Here is a 6,000-nt window from a genome sequence, read left to right on the forward strand (position 1 = left end):
CGGAAGCTGTCTGTGGACAAACACTGGCTCCCTCAGCCTATAGAGCAAGATGAGCGCCACAACTCCAGACCTGGAACTGGACCTGACGGTCCGCAACTGGACCTGACGGTCAGGGGGTACCTTTATCTTTTTACTGTAAACTTGTCATCCTGCTTGCTTGTGGAACCAGGACATACTGGCCTCCCATTGCTTGGGCCATCAGCCCTCCATGGTGGTGGGCATCTCTTCTGGTCATGACAAAAGTAAGGCCACAGCTTAGAAGATGATAGACACTGACAAGCTGAATTGTCCTTAAAGTTTGGGTGGCTTCCCCAAGTACTGAGTGCAATGCAGACTTCCATAGTTTATCTCTCGATTTTTGTTCTGATAAAAAAAGTCACTGCATTCCTCTCTTCCTTCATCTGTCAACTAATAATGGTGTACGTAGTCTACTTTTCATGTTTCCTTGAAAGAGTTCAAAGGCCTGTATATATGTTTGTCTCTACCCTATTGTAGTCTTTGAGGTAGGTTAGAACAAAAGATGTTTATTGGGTCTTTCCCTTATTAGAGTGAACTTAGTGGCTGATTAAGGACTTCAACTCATGTCTTCGGAGGCCTATTCCAGCACTGTGGCCCTTCACAGCACTGTATCTCCACATAGCTGCTTCACCCTTTTTGCAAGATCTGGTTCTACAGGAGAGCACTATAAGGTAGACAGTGTTTCTGTTCTCTATTTACAGGTAGACTACGTACACCATGCCGTGTTGGTCTGCTGTAGTCGAAACAGAATTTAAAAAAATCCTTTCAGTAGCACCTTAGAGACCAACTAAGTTTGTTGCTGGTATGAGCTTTCGTGTGCATGCACACTTCTTTAGATACACTGAAACAGAAGTCACCAGACCCTTATATATAGTGAGAGGGTGGGGTGGGGTATTACTCAGAAGGGTGGTGGGAATGGGTGATTGGCTGATAGGTGTGGTAAACCTGTGGACGACTGTTAATGACTGCAATTGGTCTTACAGGAAAAAGCAAGGGGTGAGATGGCAAAAAATAGCTTTATCATGTATAATGAGATAAGAATCCAATGTCTCTATTCAGACCAGGTCTCTCCTTGGTTTTAAGTTTGGCAATAAGTTGCAATTCAGCAACTTCTCTTTCCAGTCTATTTTTGAATTTTTTTTTGTAATAAGACAGCTACTTTGAGATCTTGTATAGAATGTCCTGGGAGATTGAAGTGTTCTCCTACTGGTTTCTCTGTCTTGTGATTCCTGATGTCAGATGTTTCAGTGTATCTGAAGAAGTGTGCATGCACACGAAAGCTCATACCAATAACAAACTTAGTTGGTCTCTAAGGTGCTACTGGAAGGAATTTTTTTATTGCATTCTCTATGTTTGTATTCTCTATTGAAAATAAAGGGATGGGGAAGCTTCTGTTGTTGCCCGCCCCCTCCCCCCCCCCCCCGCCCAAAGAATAATACAGCCAAGGCCTGTGCATGCTTCGGTGAATGTGCTTGCTTGGCCCTTTCCAAAGGAAGCATCTCTCATGCAGTTTATAGGTTTCTTGGCTTGTTTTCACAAAATGCCTGGGATATCTTGAACTCAAAGCTTATTCTATTTGTGAGTATGGAGGGTGCATTTTGGGGGTATTTTTTCTATGAAGAAAAATGTGTCTGCTTGGCTGACCTTAAGTTGGATCTATCTTAAGGAAAATGTTAAAACTAGCCTTTAAGCCAATGTGAGATGCCAAGACCCAAAGAAGCTGTATCCAACAGCAATAAAATACTAAATTCAGCAGATAAGGGCCCCCTGTGATTTTGCTTTGTCTGCGGACTACTTCAAGAAGTCAGCCTGAAGTAAAATGATCTCCTGTCATACTAACACTGAGAGAGAGGAATGTACAAATGGGGGGAATAAACTACAAAAAATACAGTGTTTTTTTCCAATAAAAAAGCAAAAGACAAGAAAGGAGAAGAACTTAAGTGGAAAGAAAGAAAGAATTCTTATCACTTGGTCTATCAACTAAGATGGTATAGATGTGGGTGGGTGGGGAGAAATAAACAATAGTTGTGTTGTATAAATGTGAAGATTCTCTTAGCTTGCTCTGAAAGAGTTAATATGCTATGGGGAATTTATAGCACTAATTTTATTCTGCATATGAAATACTTTATTTTGTATATGTTTATGCTGGTCTATTTCTAAAGGAATCCTGAAACACCATTGTTGTTGTTGTTTAGTCGTTTAGTCATGCCCGACTCTTCGTGACCCTATGGACCAGAGCACGCCAGGCACTCCTGTCTTCCACTGCCTCCCGCAGTTTGGTCAAACTCATGCTGGTAGCTTCGAGAACACTGTCCAACCATCTCGTCCTTTGTTGTCCCCTTCTCCTTGTGCCCTCCATCTTTCCCAACATCAGGGTCTTTTCCAGGGAGTCTTCTCTTCTCATGAGGTGGCTAAAGTATTGGAGCCTCAACTTAACGATCTGTCCTTCCGATGAGCACTCAGGGCTGATTTCCTTAAGAATGGATAGGTGTGATCTTCTGGCACTCCATGGGACTCTCAAGAGTCTCCTCCAGCACCATAATTCAAAAGCATCAATTCTTTGGCAAACAGCCTTCTTTATGGTCCAGCTCTCACTTCCATACATCACTAGAAAGACCATTACAAAGCTCAAATTGGTCAGTGAGGATCAACCCAGCCCTTTGTTCAATCCACAAAGAATAAAAGATTGAAATTCAGCAGCAACTGTGAGAATTACTATAGCTTATAGGCACCCAGCAGAAATTCCTTTGACCATATTAAATTTTTGGGGGGTCAGGTTGGTACATTCAACTAAGCACTAATAGAGGAAACTCAAGTGAATTACTTTATCACATTCCAGACTTCCAATAAACCATACACATCTGTCTTGCTGTGAAATACACGAGTTCTTGAAATTTCGCATCTCTCTTCAAGAGAAATGCATAGGTTCTTACATTGTTCATTTCAGAAAAAGCATGAAAACAGCAACACACAACTCTCCCTTGTTCCTGTGTCAACACTTTTTCTTTTTAAACACCCACCTATACGTCCCCACATGAAAAATATTTATTTTCCTCAAAAGGGTTTGTGGCTTCATTCACCTCTCTCATTGCTGTGACTCTTTGACACCCACTTCCTTAAAACCCTACATCCCCAGATCCAGCACAAAGCCCTTATGCTCAAGCTCCCCATGGCCTAGCCCCACTGCCATCTCTTTATTGTATCCAAATACATCCCTGTCTGTGCCACTTTTCCAGCTCCATCACCCTCAGCCATCCATAGGTTTCCTGCTCCTTCAAGCAAACAAACTGTACCCTTGCTACCCATTTTGCTTGGAACTGCCTCTTCCTAAATACCTGCACGATGCCTCCCCTCTCAAGATGTGGAGGTCCTGTTTTTGCTAATAAAGAGTTAACTCCAACTTGCACTGCTGGCTCACTCCTGACAAACAATGGCTGCCTTTATGTTATGTTGTTTCTTATTTTTGCATTTGTATCTCACTTTTGATAGTCTGCACAGGAAAACCAAGCCTGCAAATGGACATGGAGGAGTTGATTGGCACTGTCAGGGAATCCCTTTGAATTAGTCCCCTGATGTCCTAATGATGTCAAGTGATTGAAAGATGATTCATACATGATTCACAGAGGATGGACCGGTTCTCCACCTGGCCACCTGGGCTGAAAAATGCTTGCATTTGAGGTATGAAAAGGTGAGGTGCATGCATCAAAAGTTTCAAAAGTAGAGTTAGTCATTTGTAGAGATTGCCGTTTGTTCTTCTAGATTTTAAAGCAAGTTATTTATAGACGTTAGCAATTTATAGATTATAACAATCATGGCACTGTCTATAAATGACTCACTCTAATTTTGAAATGATTACTTATTGTAATAGGTAATGTACCTAATGTAACAAGTATTGTAGTTATGATTGCTGGAAAGTCACATTTTCACCATCTATTACAAAGAGGAGAGGCACACATGCACTGTCTGGCTTTCCTGTCTGACAATACTCCCTCTCCTCCATCTTTATCCTGCAGGCCAGGCTGCAATCCTGCAGTCCCATTGAATTCAGTGGGCCTTATTTCTAAGGAGACGTGGAGGATTGTGCTGTTACAGAGCAATCCTAACGAGGGACCAGAAGTACCCCACCATGCACCCCACCATGAAGTACCCTGTTTTGTGCCTTACTGCCAGCTTGAGTCCTGTGGGCAGCAGTTTGCATCCCAACTAAGCACAATCCTACCCACCCCACCCCCCATGAGGGTATGATTGCGCTCATAATCTCCCATCTGTTTTCCATTCTTTATATTTGCTTTCCTCGCTGAATTCTCAAATGTGTTGTATTTGCTTCTATTATAAAACTCAAAATAACAAAAGTATTGTATCACTTCATAAAAAGAAAACATTTTAAGAAAGTGTGTTAATCGTGCATATTTGAATTGTGCTTCAGAAAGAAAAGATCTTCACCCCTTTTACATACAGTGGTACCTTGGTTTAAGAACAGTCCTGTTGACGAACGATTCGGTTTATGAACTCCGCAAAACCAGAAGTAGTGTCCCGGTTTGCGAACTTTACCTCAGTCTAAGAATGGAATCCGAACAGTGGAAGGGCACTGGTGATGGGAGGCCTCATTAGGGAAAGCGTGCCTTAGTTTAAGAACGGTTTCGGTTTAAGAACGGACTTCCAGAATGGATTAAGTTCGTAAACCGAGGTACCACTGTATAGGTATTATTTTAATTGTAATGTTTGGGGAATTGGTGAATGTGTTTCATCCTAGGGTTTAGCCTACCTGCCTTTGTGCTGAGTGCTATATTCTGCTGCTGCCCTCAACATATCGTCACCAGGGCAGGCCCAAGGCATTTTGCTGCCTGAGGCAAAGAACAAGATGGCACTCCTCACCTCTCTCTTGCATTGCATGTAAAGGAGCCTAATAGACTAGCAGTTGAATCTTACTTCAACACTGACTAAGGGACAGCATTGTCCAATGCACCTGAGGGAAGCAGTCTAGTTTAGGGAGTGTATGAGACTCTGATACAATGGAGAGGAATGGCCTGGGGGCTCCCGAGGAACAGAGGGAAGGAGGGGGAAGATGCTGCCCCATCTCCCAGTATCTGCCACCTGAGGCAGTTGCCTCACTCCTGCTTAATGGTAGGGCCGTCTGAGGGCTAGTGCTGAATCTTAGTGAAGTACTTTTAAAAATAGGTGTTTGTTGCAGTGTATCTCAGTTTTGATATGTTCACAAGGCAGCAAGAATATTTGCCTTGAAGATATTAACTCGCAGACTTAGTGGGCAAATGTAGTAAGAACATTTGGAAATGAGAAATTTGAAGTGCCACATTGATGCTTTGAAGCAAAGCAAACACACCTATTTTTTAATTTTAAAAATAACAATAACCTCCTGAGAAGCTAGGAAGGGCAAAGAGAGCTGCTTTAGCACACACACAAAAATCTGGCTTGCAGCCAGCGAATGGTTACATTGCTCAGTGTCTCATAAATCTTCATGAAGTTTATGAATTCCCTTCTGAGGCTGAATAACCAATATGCTGCTTTTTATTGCCATTGCTGCTTGCACTTTTTATGCAGTGAAGATTTAGACTCAGAAGCTTCAGGCCAGTATCTGCTATTACTGGTACAGAATGGGCTGGTAATCAGGTAGCTGTGCAGATGAACGGCCTCCATTTAGAAGTAAATAAATGTGCCATTTGCAAGTGCAATGCTAAAAAGTACACTGCGTAGCACTGATAAAATCCTAACTGCACGGAATACACTTATTCCGAATATTGTGATTCGTATCCAGAAATGGATGTTATAAACCAGGGATAGCCAATGGGGAGCCATTTGGATTTTGATTTACTACCATCTTCCATCACAGTAGTATTGGTCACAACGGCTGGGGCTAATGGAGCCCCACTGCAGCTGGAGGGCACCCCATTGCCTCCCCGTTTCAGACAATAATTTCCATGTACAATCCCCACAGGGTGTCCATTCTGGAGGTTAACTTCAGCA

At 42.5% G+C, this 6,000-nt stretch overlaps 1 long non-coding RNA gene across 1 annotated transcript in view; it reads left to right on the forward strand.

Moving 5' to 3' along the window:
* Positions 1 to 4,999, forward strand: part of LOC309350497 — a 73,153-nt gene extending 68,154 nt beyond the window's left edge. Inside the window, exons 2-3 of the long non-coding RNA XR_014160438.1 lie at positions 3,508 to 3,696; positions 4,032 to 4,999. This is a non-coding gene — a long non-coding RNA (uncharacterized lncRNA). The remainder of the gene's footprint in view (positions 1 to 3,507; positions 3,697 to 4,031) is intronic.
* The last annotated feature ends 1,001 nt before the right edge of the window (positions 5,000 to 6,000 follow it).

This window comes from Podarcis erhardii (assembly GCF_964252035.2).
Source record: "Podarcis erhardii genome assembly, chromosome: 9".
NCBI classification, from domain to species: Eukaryota; Metazoa; Chordata; class Lepidosauria; order Squamata; family Lacertidae; genus Podarcis; species Podarcis erhardii.